Raw genomic sequence first — 15269 nt, forward strand, 5'->3', positions numbered from 1 at the left:
TTAGTGAGAATTTGCTCTAAAATTACTTTGAATATCTGCTCTATGACTGTGGTCACATGAAGTGTTGGGGCCGGCTTATATCCAATGTTTCTCCCCTGAGGTACTGTCCCTGTTTGTGGCTGAATTTGACCCCACCTCTCTAACTCCTTTCCAGGCTACAGCTCATCACCCCTTCTTTAAGAGAAAACTCATTACCACACATACTAGTACATCCGCTGATAATTTCTATTATTTCTATTACTCAGAATTTTATTCAAAACTCTAATAGCTTATTAATGAACCACCAATGTAGAAAACAATGTACAATTTAATATTTTGTTATTATTAGTAATAAATTGATTACATGATTTTTAAATGCTTTTGTGAAAGTATTTGTTTTGGTTTCTTCTGTAATTGCATAAAAATTCCTGTCCCTGTCTATGGTTGCTTTCCCTCTGTCACTTTCTCTGAACACGGAAGTCACCTTACTTTGCACGTATTTGTTGGATGGAGCCTAGTAGCTTAATCCTTTTGTCAGTGTATGTATTCATATACAAAATAAATATCATGAGCTGTTTTCCTGAGAGATGGCTGAGCAGGTAAGTGCATGTTGTGCTTTTGCAGAGGACCCAGGTTCAGTTCCCAACATTCACATGACAGCTTTTGACTATCTGTAAATCTAGTTCTAGGGCAGCTTGATGCACTTTTGGGTTTCCACAGGTACTGCACACTCTTGCTTCATTTATACACATGCAAACAAAACACTTATGCACATAAAAGTAAATAGCTCTAAAAGAAGAAAAAGAATAGGAGACTGCTCTTTCATGATTTAATCATGTAGGATGTTATATCCTCCCTGGGATCACAGGAGGGACTCTTAACAGGACTCCAACATTCAGATAAAAGAACAGCATTGATCAACACCTCCTGCTGGAAAGACTTTTTGTGTTCCCAGTAGACAAGACTATCCTAAGTGCCATGAATGCCTCAGAGTTTCCTCAGCCAAACTCTGTAGAAATAAGAAATAGAAAGACAAACCTTTTGAACCATGGGTATTGCCTGGCAAAAGCCAACAAGAGAGAGAAATGAGATACAAAGAAGGAGGGAGGTAGGAAGGGGGAAAGGGAAGGTATAAAGGAGGTAAGGAAAGACGATGAGTTATCCAGCATTAATTTCCAAACCCTCAGGCCCTAGACACTGGCAGCAGTAGTAGTGACAACAGCCAGATATTCAAACACTGAAGGCAAATGAGAAGCCAGCTGCACACCATGGGGAGCCTCACAGCTGGAGAGTCAGGTGGCTACACCAAGGCAAAGAGCAATTGACAGAAGTGGATGACAGCCATGCACAGTGTGAGAAACACCCCTTTCCCATCCTATTAGTGGTACTTGGAGAGAGAATAGAGCCAAGATCACCACTCTGGAAGGGGACATGCTGATTCTATCATCTTAAGGACAATGGGCACTTAGAAACTAGTGAGCATCACCCCAGGGACAGTCAAGTTACATTTATGATTGGCCCACCTCATTGAAGATGGCACTGGGGAAATCATGATGATAATGAGAGAGAGATGGTTTGACCTGAGAAATGAAATAGCTTCAGAAGGGTAAACATAACACATCTGAGTCAAATCATAATGAATATTTTTCCTGCTTTCCTTATATAAAACTCAATAGATCAAGATTAAGTCAGTTGCCCATATATACATACATGTATCTGTATATGAAATGGCAGATATTTAAAAAGTGAAGCCATAGGCTTTCAAATTCCAGAGCAGATTCCTTCCTTTATACACATACCTCTGTCTGAATTTTTTTACTCTTCCTACATTTCATTTCAATATAACATTTACATTACAGAGTTATTCATTATGGTAATTCCATGAATTTATCCTTAATGTTGGCTCCTTAAAGCTACTGGGATATTTGATTGATCTTTTCCATATCCCGTCCATCTTCATGCTCTCTGCTCTCCCCTTTCTTATTTTCACAGTACGGACTTTGACTCAGCCTGTCTCCTGGATAGCATGGGTAGTTACAGGCACTCAGTCAACATCGTTGTGAAAGACTGAACTGAAGTTCTGTGATCTGGGTGTCATACATAAACAGGATCCTTTCTGGAACAGTTGAGCTCTCTTCTGACATAAAGATTGGAGAACAAGAACCTAAACAGCCAGACAAAGAAACATTTAGGCAAGATGTCTGAGAAGACAGATTCCAGAAAGTTCATGAGGGAGCAGGGAATAGGCGGGCATGGGAAAGATTGACTGGATTTGAAGTAGGAAGAGACCGCATGGAAGGATGATTTTGGCTCTCTAAGCTAAATATGTTGACCATGTCATTTTTTCTAGAGTCTGTGGGCAAACAATCATGTTGCATGTGGTGAGTAAATCTACCTTCTAGTGCTTGGTTCTCTCACTTACAAACAGTGTGACAACATTTAATCAGTCTTTATTGTTTGATTGGGTCACATGCCAAAGCCTCAGCAATGAGTCAGATGCATGGCAAGCATTGCTCTCCAGCAGTCAGTCCTAGTAGAGTTCCTTTCTGAGCTTACAATGGGTTGGGCATTTTGGTTCTAAGAGGACATTGCCATGTCTGTTTTTACATTCTAGCTATAGTAAGTTTCTTCTGTGCTGCTTCTCTTGATGCCTTTTACAGGAGGTGAGTCAGTCAACCTCATACTAAGCTACTCTGATACAGATAATTTTATACACTCTCGTGTTTTGTGGGTATAAATTCTATGCAGCAGCACATCTAGTTGCAGCACTAATTAAGCATGGCTCACTCAGCATTTGAAGTGACAGAGGAAAGAGAATTTGATTACTCCAAGGGCACCAGGACCTTTCAACCAATAATAATTTACTGTCTCTACTAAGTAAATTTTAGATGTTCACTGTAGAGGGGACACCATATTTTATATACAAGTAGTGGAGTCAATTCCTAATAGATCATGTGATCACAGAGTCAAGTATCTGATACAAAATAGAGGGAGGCTAAAGTTTCCCATTCCTGACAAGGTCACAGTTTTTTCCCCCTCCTTTCAGAATATGAGACAGGGCACATGGGAGGTAGCTGTACTCAATGAGGTTATAAGGGGATGGGTGGAATTGAAACAGAAAATTACTGGCTACAGGAAAAGGAGCTGAAGACTAAGGTTGATATACTCAGTATTGGACAGTTAAGGCTAGACTATGCATGGATGCTTGTGTTTTTATGTGTACATACTTGTGGGTAGGAGTACATGTGCTTACATGGTGCTTTTATATTTATGGGTATGAGTGTGCATGTGTTTCCTGCAGGTATGAGTATGCATATATAAAAAGCATGTGTGCACACATATATGTTTTGTATTTATATTTTACCTTGTGTCACTTAATTCTCTGACTTTACTTCTGAGCTATTATCTATCACCTGTTTAATACCATTTATATGTCTGTCTATCTATCTATCTATCTATCTATCTATCTATCTATCTATCATCAGTCTAAATTTATTCAATAGTTACATTTTATTGAATATCCTATATGTCAGGGACCTAGTAAATAAATTTGATCTATGTAACAGTCCACTGTGATTGCTTTTATTACCTCAGATTAATTTGAGGAACCAAGATTTAGGAAGCTGAATAATCTGCTTAAGGTCAGATAGCTGTGAGAGGCTCATGAAGAGATGTACATGAAGTTGACATAGCTTTCTGTACTGAGTCTATGTTTCTATACATTTATATAATTTGCCTTAAGAACCATTGTGCACTCTTTCCAACATTTTTTAAAAGATCAAATCCATGACTCCAGTCTCACTCTCATTCGGTGGATTGTACAGATACTACCCAGACTACAGTTGGGCCACTCTTCCTTTTCCAGTGTAGCTCCCAGATACAAGGTGAGTGGCCATTTCTGCACAGTACTCACTGTCAAATTCCTTGACGTAGTAAATGATTAAGATTCACAAAACTGTCCCCAATATAGGAAGCTTCCTCAATCTCTTGACTTTATCTTTCTTCTGTTTATAGTTCCTAAATAGTAGCTTCGATCACATACTCTGCCCATTGTTCTTTCACATCCCAGGTGGAAGTCCTGTCTCCTAGATCATGATTTAGCTCTGATGGGGCTAAGCAGCATGAATGCCTTGACAGATATGTGATTGTATATGCCTTACCATAACTTTTTATTATGTGCTTCTCCTCTATGGAGATGAATTACCAAGCATCTTAGAGTCAGATATCATACCTTCTGAGTTGAGGAACACATCTATACCATGTGTCCTAATGTATCTAAGTGGTACAAGAAGAGGGACCAATAGCTTATCACTCACCATGTCTTTCAGCTCTCACTGGAGTAGCTGACCTATATTTTCTACTGTGTGCCCTTACAAGTATTCCTGGTTTCTCTATTAGACATATACTTCATTTTATGCTTTGATCATCTGTGAAAATGTAGGATCCCAGAAAGAAGGAACATTTATTATTTTCACACCCCAGAAAGAAGTGAGACTATAAGAAAATGCCAGGTAGGAGAGAAAAGAGCTGTGAGAAACAGACAACATTAAGGAGTGTGGTGTGCAGATGCCTAAAAATACATTGCCCGTGTCTCCAAATTTCCTGCTGTATAGCCCTCTCCTGTGCCTAGAAAGTATTCATATCTATGCCTTTCCTTTCATCCCCCTGAGCCAAGGCTACAGGAACAAACCCAGTGACAGTAAATCAACAGAGCTGAGAGATCAGCCAGTCAGTCAATCTTGAGAGCATTCTTGGATTTGTGGATGCCTTGAGAAGGATGCTTAGAGAATCTGAGGATAGGGTAGTTATTAAAAGAGATTAAAGGGTATTAGCTAGTGCCTCAGCAAGTTATAATTAAAAAAGAAGCTGAAAAGAAGCAGGAGACTAATTTTTCCAGTCACTGAAATTTCAAGGAGGAATGAGCTGGCCTGTGAACCATTACCAGTTTATATTAATTCTCATGTATGGTTCAGACTAACCCAAATACATGTCTTTTTCAGTTTGAAATGCCCTAGTCAATTTCACCGTACAATACTAAGAGGAGAGAGCCTGGGAGACCAGGAAGCCATGATCACCTTCCATCTTCAATGTCATTATTCTCCAAAGTATTCTAAATCCTACTTTGAAAATAAAGACTTATTTTTCAGGCCCACATGACATGAAGAAGGGAATTATTCTGGTGTCCATTTGGGGAATTTGAGTCTATGAGAAGTGGAAGAGTTGATTCCCCTGAGAATATTTGACAGTGAATCATATTACTAACAAGCTGTCCTGAAGCATGCATTACCATGTTGTAGTCATGTGTGGAAACCTAATCCTCTTCAAAAGTCTCTTGTGCTTCACGCAATGTCCCCAAGATTCTGCTTGTGACTTAAGACCTCCCTGTTTACATGTGAACAGTCTAGGTAGTGCCATATTTAAATGTGCCTTTTCTTTATCTTGCAGTAAGACCCAGGTTTTTTAGAACATACTGTGGAGGAAGAAGCCCAAGATATCAATCAGACTGACAGTTTTGTATGAAATAGATGTGACAAGTTGGCCACTGTCAATGTTGAGCAGAAGTTTAAACTTTGATTACGATTACATGAAGTTTTATTACATTGAAAAACTGGAAAATACTTTGTACAAAGCAAAGCTTTTGGTGTCTCCCAGAAGGAAAGAAAAGAATTTGTTTGCTTTGTTAGTTTTTGTGTATGTGTGTGCTGGTGTGTATGTAGGTCCACATGTGTGTTTGTGAGTACACATGAATGCATGTGCATGCTGAGGCTGAAGGACACCCTCGCTGCTATCCCCTCAGGTTCTAATCATCTTGTTTATTGAGGCAGGATCTTTCCTTTTTCTGGAGCTGCAGAGTAGGATAACAGTCTGGCAAGAGAGCTTTAGGGGTCTGCTCTCTCTGCTTTTCCAGCTTTAGATTTTATGTGGGTTCTCGGGTTCTATCTTAGAGTCAAGATAGAACCAGTGACTATAAAATATGCCTTTGCTGACTGAAGTCTAAAAACAATATTTTAAGTACAGGTATCCCAAAGTTTACTTAAAGCAATCAGGTTGTTCTAATTTTTTCACAATTAATTCATTCATTTAAGAACTCCATGAATATGGTGCATTCTCTCAGTAGCTCCATGTCCTGACAGCAGGATAGGCAGAAATGGCAATTTCAGACAGTGGCAGCTTGATGGACTAACAGAAATAGAAAAGGGAAAATTACAAAAACAAGGCAAACTGTTTTGGAGGGATGCAACTATGGTATACAATAGAGCAGGGCCCAGTGTTGCTTCTGGCGTCAAGACTCCCTCAAATATCAGTGACCTTGTATTGAAACATTCACATTTTCATAAGGCATCACAATGCAATAGGGCCCATTTTCCTCAGAATGGCTCCCTTGCTTGAGGTAAGAGTGAGTGCAGGCAAGGGGAATTCTGTGTATGAGGGCTCTCAGCTGAGGTGGGTGACCTATGCATAGGATTGCTTTAATTCCTCAACATTGCTAAGCAATAGGTGTTAATGTCTTCAGTTTGGAAAATAGGAAAACATACCTTAGAAAATGAATGGCCAGGTTCACTGCCTTTTTTCCCATCATGCCCTCAGTAGGCTGTTATGATGACGTTATTGTTATGTGCCCATCACCATGATTATTTCTTCTTGTACTTCTTTTGGGTTATTATTCCCCTAGCTCAGAGTCTCCCCTTGTTTTGCATGTACTGACAGATTTCTCTGGGGCTGAGGTAGGTCTAACTCAAGCTGCATCTTTTCACAAGACCATTTTCACCACAACCATATTTACATAACTCATGTAGCATCTGCATATTCTTTTTCTTAAGTAATTTTATTTATTTATTATTTTAATGTACATTAGTCATTTGCTTACATGTGTGTCTATGTAAGGGTGGTGGATTCCTTGGAACAGGAGTTACAGACAGGAGTTGTGATCTGTCATGTGAATGCTGGGAATTGAACTCAGTCCCCACGAAGAGTACAGAATATACTTGACCACAGAGGAATCTCTCCAGCCCATATTTGTAATGGTTCTTTACTACACATACTTGACATTTATCATGTTTTGTTCTGTACACCATTATGCCTGCTTTGTTGCCTTAAGTAAAGCTTGTGTCTCACACTTTCACCTTCTCCCTTTTTTTAAAATTCTCTATTCCATAAGAGACACAGTTCAGAATGTACAAAACTAATATTTTTCTGTACTTGAGTCATTGTGACCATCAGAGTCCCTGCTTGTGAAACAAAAACCTTAAAAACTGTATTCAGGATAGGTTTGACAACCTTTCCAACCTTTAGCTAGGCATAAGGACCTCATATTTTCATCTCTAAGTCCCCAGTGCTAGTAAATATGTTGAACATGGAAGATATCTGTTGCCGTTGTTCCTGAACTCCAGCAGAACTAATACAAAGCATTTTACCCACATTATAGATTGAGGCTGTGCTCCCTTTTCTCTGTCCACTTGTTCTCTGTAAGAGTAGTTCACCAGCTTAATGTTTACCCATGTTCCACACTCTCTCCCCAAATCGAATGTCTGTGCTCTTACCTGCATCTTGTGCTAACCCCCAAAGCCACTGTCCGTTGCTAGCTCTGACCCTTTACTCCCTTCCGTTCTCTGCTGGTAAGGTCAGTTTGTCAAACCAAAGCTCATTAAGGGAAAAGGCAGAGAGGTGACTCAGCACCCTGACCCCAGATATTGTATCTGCAAAAGCCCTTTTGCCATTTATATTTCAACTTGAATAGGTGTGTGACTCAGTCGTGGAAGGATTTGTAGCTGACACTCAATAGAAGCTGCTTTCAAATTTTGACAAATCCCATCTTGAGCCAAGAAGAGAAACAGATATTGATCCTAAGTGTACCTAATTCATCTCTGCACTTGTAATCCCAAAAGAAAATGCTTCTATGACCAGAGGGCAGTCAATATTTTTTCCATCTTGTAAAATAAATAGCAGTTATTTTGGTGTGTCTTCATGCATCCCAGGCACCAGAAGTAAACAAAGAGTTGATTCTTCCTCTTTCTACAGTGGAGTTTTAATAACTTCAGAGCCTCTTGTTTGGGTTAATTAAAATCACATCAAATAATTGGGATTGATGAGTAACTAGGGGCAATTGTATCATTTGGCTACATTAATAGGGGAGCCTCAATCCTCAGGCTAGGAGTGGTATGTCTGCAGAGACTCAGCTGGAGACATACAATAAATTGCAAGAGAATACATTTCTGAGACTCTCACTTTGGCAGTATTACAGTTTTAGCCATACCAGGGAGGTGTTCAGACCAGCCAGGGGTCTACTTACAAACACGGTTTATTTATTGTCCTTCCTCTCCTTTACCTGTGAGACTGGAGTTAGAGATGGGAGAACCTCCAGGCGGTCAACAGGTCAGGCCAGACGGAGAACTGCTCTGTTTCCACAATCATTCTGTCTATTCTCAACCCAGATGGAAGGTCACAAGTTGTTGGAAATACTGAGAAACTGATTTGTGTCTATATTGATCCAAACCTCACATCATTTCCCCAGCACCCCAGGTCACTTCCAACCAACGAGCACAAAATTTCTTTGAAATGAGGCACGTCAAATGCTGAACTTACATGTGGACATACCATCTGCTCAATTCCAGGTTTTTCTATCTGTTAATAATTGTTTTGGTTATTATATCTGACTGGTTCACTGAGACAAATCTTGCTTCCTTGCTTCTTGAAGATTAAGACAATATCAGAGAAAAAAATTTAGATTAGTTAATATTTTGATTGGGTATTTTTTTAGGTTACAAGACATTTTGCTTTGAATTTCTAGACTTCCACACATTTTCTTTCAGTGAACAATAAAAGTTCTATTTGAATGGCATATGAGCCCTATGTAGATAAACAATTTTGGTTTTCTCTCCGTGTGTCAAGTCTCTTCTGTGTTGGGCAAACACATCATGACACGATGCTGAAGTGTTTTAGAGATGTGCACATTCCCATTTCTCCTTTGTTCCTCCAAGGAAACCAAATAATCCCACTTGTAGTATCCTAAATGGTTTTTCAAAGCTTGTCTTTCAGAGACACACAGATTATGTATATAGTTCTGATGAGGGGTGAGAAGCCCTTATAATTGTCTGTAGCCTTGGCCTAAAGTAACTTTGTGTCCTTTTCTAAGTCATTTAGGATTTCAGGGTTTGAGGGCCCTCATTGTTAAACAGAAGGGGGTAGGATTAAATGGCCTCCAGACCCCACTGAGGTTGTAATATTCTCTCAGTCTCTATCTCAAAGGCATGTAAATAAGCCATTTGGGGGATTTGCATTGTTTTCTTTATAACTGTAATGCAGAAATTGAGATATTGGGTTTATCTCAGCATGGTTAAAAGTCGAGAAATATCAAGCTTATGTTGAGAATCTCCTTAGTGAATCAAAGCATTTACCAAGGCTCTTCTTCAACACTTTTCATCTTCTAAGGTCTCAGGGATAAAAATTTAGTGTACATTAGCAAAGCTTATACTCTTACAATGTCATTGTCTGTGGCATTTATTCTCATATCACAGGTGACATGCTGATATGTACATGCATTATGCATGTATATTGATGATCTCAAGTTTTCCCATATATTAAAAATAGCAACAATAAAAGGAACAGAAAAGAAATTAATGATAGTATCCTCTGCTCTCTTTGAAAACAGATGAGATTACAAAGCTCCAGTAAAGAGAAGTTGCCTAAAGCCACCTAAGTAATTAAAAGGAAGCAAAACCTTGAAAATGGAGGAGTATAGCAGCTATTATTTGGACCTTTTGTTTGTTTCTTTCCTCTGACTGCTCCATAGGATGTAGATATTGTAGGCATGAACATCTGATATTGAGGTAATGTATAATCATGTCTCTATTTAATTTTTTTCATCCCTATTGTATATACATGGTGGTAAAAATGCATTTTAGATACCTGTAATGAATTATTAAATGCCATCCAGATCTTCTTCTCAATTTGTGTAGAAACTGACACTGCTGTTTTTTTAGGCTGTACTTTATCCAAAGTCACAGAATGAGGTCAATCCAAGTCTTGGCTTGTCACTAAACAGATTTTCAGAGCTGGGTACAGAGCAGGTATTTATTATGCTCAGACTGCTATGTCTCTGAAAACTAGGTGGGGTCTTTCCCCATCTTTTGTTTTCCCAATATCTCCTTGGTATCTTCTTGAATACTTACCATAGATGAGGTTCCCTGTGGAAATCAGAAATAGCCAGTTTTGTTATAAGAATGTTGTTCATGAAACCCTATAATTCTCCATTCTAATCTGTCCTCCAATACTCTCTGGAATGCTACCTATACAATGACACCTATTACATAGTGGAAGACAACCCTGATGTTCCTTCTATGCTTGTCCTCTATCACCAGAGCTCAGCTTTCCAATTCTATTCCTTCTTTCATTCATCAGTGTGTCCCTTCCTCTGTATTTCTCACTGTCCTTGGGAAACATTGAACCCCAAATAGAACACGATTCCCCACATGTTCTCTGACCAGTGTACCAATGTAAGGGAGATGCTGTCTACCAAGAGCAGAATACTACCTTTCCATCAGGCAGGGAAACTCATCAGCTTCCACTTATTGCTTTGTTAAGGGGTGATGGATTTGTTCAATCCTCTCCGTGGTTTCTTAGCAGAAGGCAGGCAGAGGAGCAGTGGGCTTGATTTCATGAATCTCTTTCCTGCTAGAACACAGAAGAGCCAGTCAATATCTTTTCTAGGTGCATTTTGTCAAACCAATATTCCAATAGACAGCCATTAGCACCTCACCCTGTGCTTCAGTGTCACATTTGGAGGAATTTACTTTGACTGATCACAGCTTGCAGGGATCATTTGCTTCTATGGATCCAATCTTATGTTTCAAAACCATTTCCTATCAGAGATGTGTATACCCCTTGCTCACACTGATTTGTAAAGAGCTGAATAGAAAGGACTCCTTTGATTTTCTTTGAGTCTTATCTACAAGAAAGAACAATCTCTTGCTCCAATTCTTCCCCCACATCCCAATAAGAGCCAACCACTGAAGATAAACGATATCACACCTCCTAAGAAATCTGATGAAAGGAAATTGTCACCCCATTGACATACTGAGATGGCAAATTGCACAGTACACTTTCCTGGCCCCTGTGATATGGATGGTTTTCCTTCTAGGAAGGTATCTGATTTGGGCAGTATATTGTTCTATAGATTTAAATGCAGTGATCAGTCAGATAAAACCATCAAAGGCAGCGTAACTCTGATGTGGATAATAAGCTGAGGATGTAGTTTTATCAGGGCCCCGAAGAAATAAAATTTCTAAGCAGTGGAGATTCAAAGACATAATTCTATTCCAGTAGAAGAACAGTGATAACATATGGGAAAACACAGCTTAATAGACCAAAGGAAACAAAATCCAATTGGTGATAATAACAATAGATTTTACAGGAAAATATGTGATAAGAAAGAAGCCTTCATTGTTTGGGACACCTGTAGTTAATTATTTCAGCTAAAGACATTAAAATCAGTTTCTTGGCTCATATATCTTCATAGAGTGTTTGGCAATATTAAATGACAAAGGCTTAATAATCAAAAGTACTGAGTTAGCAAATGTTTTCTAATTTTAATAACTTCTTGTTGTAATTACCAAGTCTTAGAGTGAAATGATTTAATTAGAAAGTAATCAAGAAGTGTCTACAGTTAATTGAAGGAATTATAAAAGATCTACATTTTTAATATATTTCCGGGGTAATAAAATTAGAGTTTACCATAATTATTTTTAAACCTACCTGATGATAAATGTTTGATGTGAGAGCAAGGAAGTGAATATTTCCAATAGTGACATTACCCATCACTCACAGGGTGAAATATCAGAGCTTCTTCTCATCTGGGTAACAATGATGGTGAAAATAGTAATAATGATATGGTGATGGGTACAGTAATAATAATGATGATGGTGATGATAGTAGTAATGATGATGATGGCGATGACTATAAAGTCAAATGTTTTCTGGGACTTCACTGTCAGAAATAAGTGATTAAAAACAAAAATTTAAATCTGTTGATAATAATTTTTGTGCATATCATGGCCACCAACCCAATAAATTGTTTGAAATCACATTGAATGAATTCCACAGAATCAGAAAGAAGAGTGTGTACTCTGCTTTTCAGTCTCTGTTCAATTCCCTGGGTCCCTTACACTTGTCCTCAGAGCTCTCTCATTGGACTGTGGCCTCTTGAAGTGTGTGGGTTTATCAGTACTACCCATGAATTCCAGAGTTCCCTGTGATTCATATTTTCTTTTCACATCTTTATCTCAATGTTAAAGATCTTTCCTGAGACATTAGAGCACATGCTCTAATTGTTCCTTGTTTATTACCAGGAGGGCCAAGCATTCAAGTGTCCGAAATTAGTAGGACTTTACAAGGTAGAAGCTGAAGAGAAAGAATTCCAAGGACAAAGGAGGGAATGGAGAGATACACAGAGAAGATAACAGATTCCATGACAGTGGGTCCTCTGACTACTACAAGGTTAAATATTCTAGATTTTACTGCTCTGTACAGTTGAGAGGTAGAATTTCTTTGAGTATTTAACTATAGATAGCAGTCATTATTGGGGAAACTGGAAAATTCACCTCTTAACTAAACCACCCATCTCTTGCTGTCCCTCCCAGGCCCATATCTATGATATCCCTACATCACTATCCACAGTCTTTAGCTACAGAGAATTATCAGGGACTTAATAGTCAGTTGGGGTTTAATGACTCTTCTGTGCGTCTTGGACCATCAACTCCTCCCGGACTCTCATTAATCCCAGGGGCAATGGCTTAGACTGTGATCATTATTGCTTTAACAAACACTTCTAGTAGATGAGAGTAACTCTCCATTTATCTTCCATGGAAATTCATCCTGCTGGACTGACACTGTCAGCCAGACACACACGCTTTTGTCTTGAAGTTCAAAGGAATGGTATTATTGCTCTCTGCATTTATTATATTGAAAGCAAAAGCTAATTAAATGTTAAAGTTCCTGGCTGCCTAGTGACAAGGAAAGGCTGGTCAAGTTTCTTTTACAAAGTTTTGTTAATATTGTGAGGAGACCTTTACTGTTGGGAAGATTAGAGGCACGTCACAGGTAAGCAGTAGGGAACTGACGCCTTTAAAGTGGTAGTAGTTCACAGAATGAAGATCTTAACAGTCTAAGCAAATGAAAAATACTAATTAAGTAGCTTGCATATAAATTCCTTTAAAATTCCTTTATTGTCATTGATCTTTAGTTTCATACTTATAGACTTAATTTAAAAACAAGTTGATTGTTGTAAAAACAAAAAAGTAAAGCTGAGTTCATGATTTACACACAACATAGCAGCAACTGCCTGTCATGTTCATTTCAGGTGATTCATCAATGACCCAGATTACAGTGAGAAACTTCATAGTGTTTATTATAAAATAACACACCGAATTGAATCATACACATTACATAAATAAAGATTATATTCAAATATAGACTCTGAGGGTAATTTTTGAACAAGGGGGAACTCCAGTATAGAATCACATACTTATATACCAGTTTCTAGTATTTATTCTTAAATATTTCAGCTCTTTAGTTTATTTTTTTAATTAATCATTTTATTCATTTACATATTAAATGATATTCCCCTTCCCAGTTACCGCTCCACAAACCCTTGTCCAGTCCTCCCTCTCTCCCCTCCTCTTTGCCTTTATGAGGGTGCTCCTCCACCCACTTACCCACTCCCCCCTCACTGCTATAGCATCCCCCTTTGCTGGAGCATCAAGCCTCCACAGGACCAAAGGCTTTCCCTCCCATTGAGATCACATAAAGCCATCCTCTGCTACATATGTATCTGGAGCCATAGATCCCTCTATGTACACTCTTTGGTTGATGGATTAGTCTCTGGGAACTCTGGGTGATCTGTTTAGTTGATATTCTTCTTCTTATGGGGTTGAAATATCCTTCAGTCCTTCCCCTAGCACTTCCACTAGAGTCCAATGGTTGCTGTGAGTATCTGCATCTGTATTGGTCAGGTGATGGTAGAGACTCCAAGGGAACAGCCATACCAGGCTCCTGTCAACAAGCGCTTCTTGGCATCAGCATAGTGTATGGGTTTGGTGTCTGCAGATGGGATGGATACCTAGGTGGAGCTGTCTATGGGTGGCCTTTCCTTCAGTCTCTGTTCTATTTTTTGTCCCTAACTTTCCCTTGGGCAGGAATATTTCTGGGTTAAGATTTTTGAGCTCCGTATGTGTCCCCATCCCTCAACTGGGGACTGTGCCTATCTACTGGAGATGGTCTCTAAAGGTTCTATCTCCCCTTTGTTTCATATTTCAGCTAAAATCAACACCACTGGGTTTGGGGAGTCTCCCTGGCATCTGGGACTTTCTAGTGGTTATCCCCAGTTTTCCATCCCCCACAGCTACATATAACTATTGATTTCTTGGCCCTCTGTACTTCTCTCCTGTTCCTTCCAATAACTTATCCTGCCCTTCTTTTTCCTTCCCTCCTCTCTCTCTCTCCCAGGTCCCTCCTTGCCTCTACCTCCTGTGATTATTTTGTTCCCTGTCTATGTAGGATTGAAACATCTACACTTTGATCTGCCTTCTTTAGCTCCATATGGTTTGTGGGTTGTATCATGGGAATTCTGAGCTTTTGGGCTAATATCCATTTATCAGTCAGTACATACCATGAGTGTTCTTTTGTGTCTGTGTTACCTCACTCAGTATGCTATTTTCTAGTTCCATCCGTTTGCCTTCACATTTCATGAAGCCATTGTTTTTAGTAGCTGAGTAGTATTTCATTGTGTAAATAACCTTATTAAAAATCGAGTACAGAGCTAAACAAAGAATTCTCAGCTGAGGAATCCTGAATGGCTGAGAAGCAATTAAAGAAATGTTCAACATCCCTAAGGATGTTAGTCCTTAGTCCTTAGGGAAATGCAAATCAAAACAGTCTTGAGATTCTACCTCACACTAATCAGAATGGCTAAGATCAAAAACTCAGGTGACAGCAGATGCTGGCAAAGGAGTAAGAGGAACACCTCTCCATTGCTGGTGGGACTGCAAGCTGGTTAAACCAATTTGGAAATCTATCTGTTAGTTCACCAGAAAATTGGAAATATTTCTATCTTAAGACTCATCTATACCACTATTTGTCATATACTCAAAAGATGCTTTAATATATAACAAGGACACATGCTCTACTATGTTTATAGCAGCCTTACTTATCATAGCCTGAAGCTGAAAACAATCCAGATGTTCCTCAACAGAAAAATGGATACAGAAAATGTGGTAGATTTACATTGTGGAGTACTAC

The 15269-nt window shown here is 38.9% G+C and overlaps 1 long non-coding RNA gene across 23 annotated transcripts in view; it reads left to right on the top strand.

The window, feature by feature from the left end:
* The window catches only part of Gm33228, a 395277-nt gene that overhangs the window by 289734 nt on the left and 90274 nt on the right, over positions 1-15269 (top strand). For 2 of the 23 annotated variants that reach the window (XR_003952590.1, XR_001782487.2), the window contains exon 1: positions 1782-9806. The exons of 20 other annotated variants lie outside the window; for them this stretch is intronic. This is a non-coding gene — a long non-coding RNA (predicted gene, 33228). Of the gene's footprint in view, positions 1-1781; positions 9807-15269 lie in introns of those variants that run through there. One more of the 23 variants, XR_877251.2, reaches the window with a different exon arrangement.

The sequence above is a fragment of the Mus musculus genome, chromosome 18 (genome assembly GCF_000001635.26).
Source record: "Mus musculus strain C57BL/6J chromosome 18, GRCm38.p6 C57BL/6J".
NCBI lineage: Eukaryota > Metazoa > Chordata > Mammalia > Rodentia > Muridae > Mus > Mus musculus.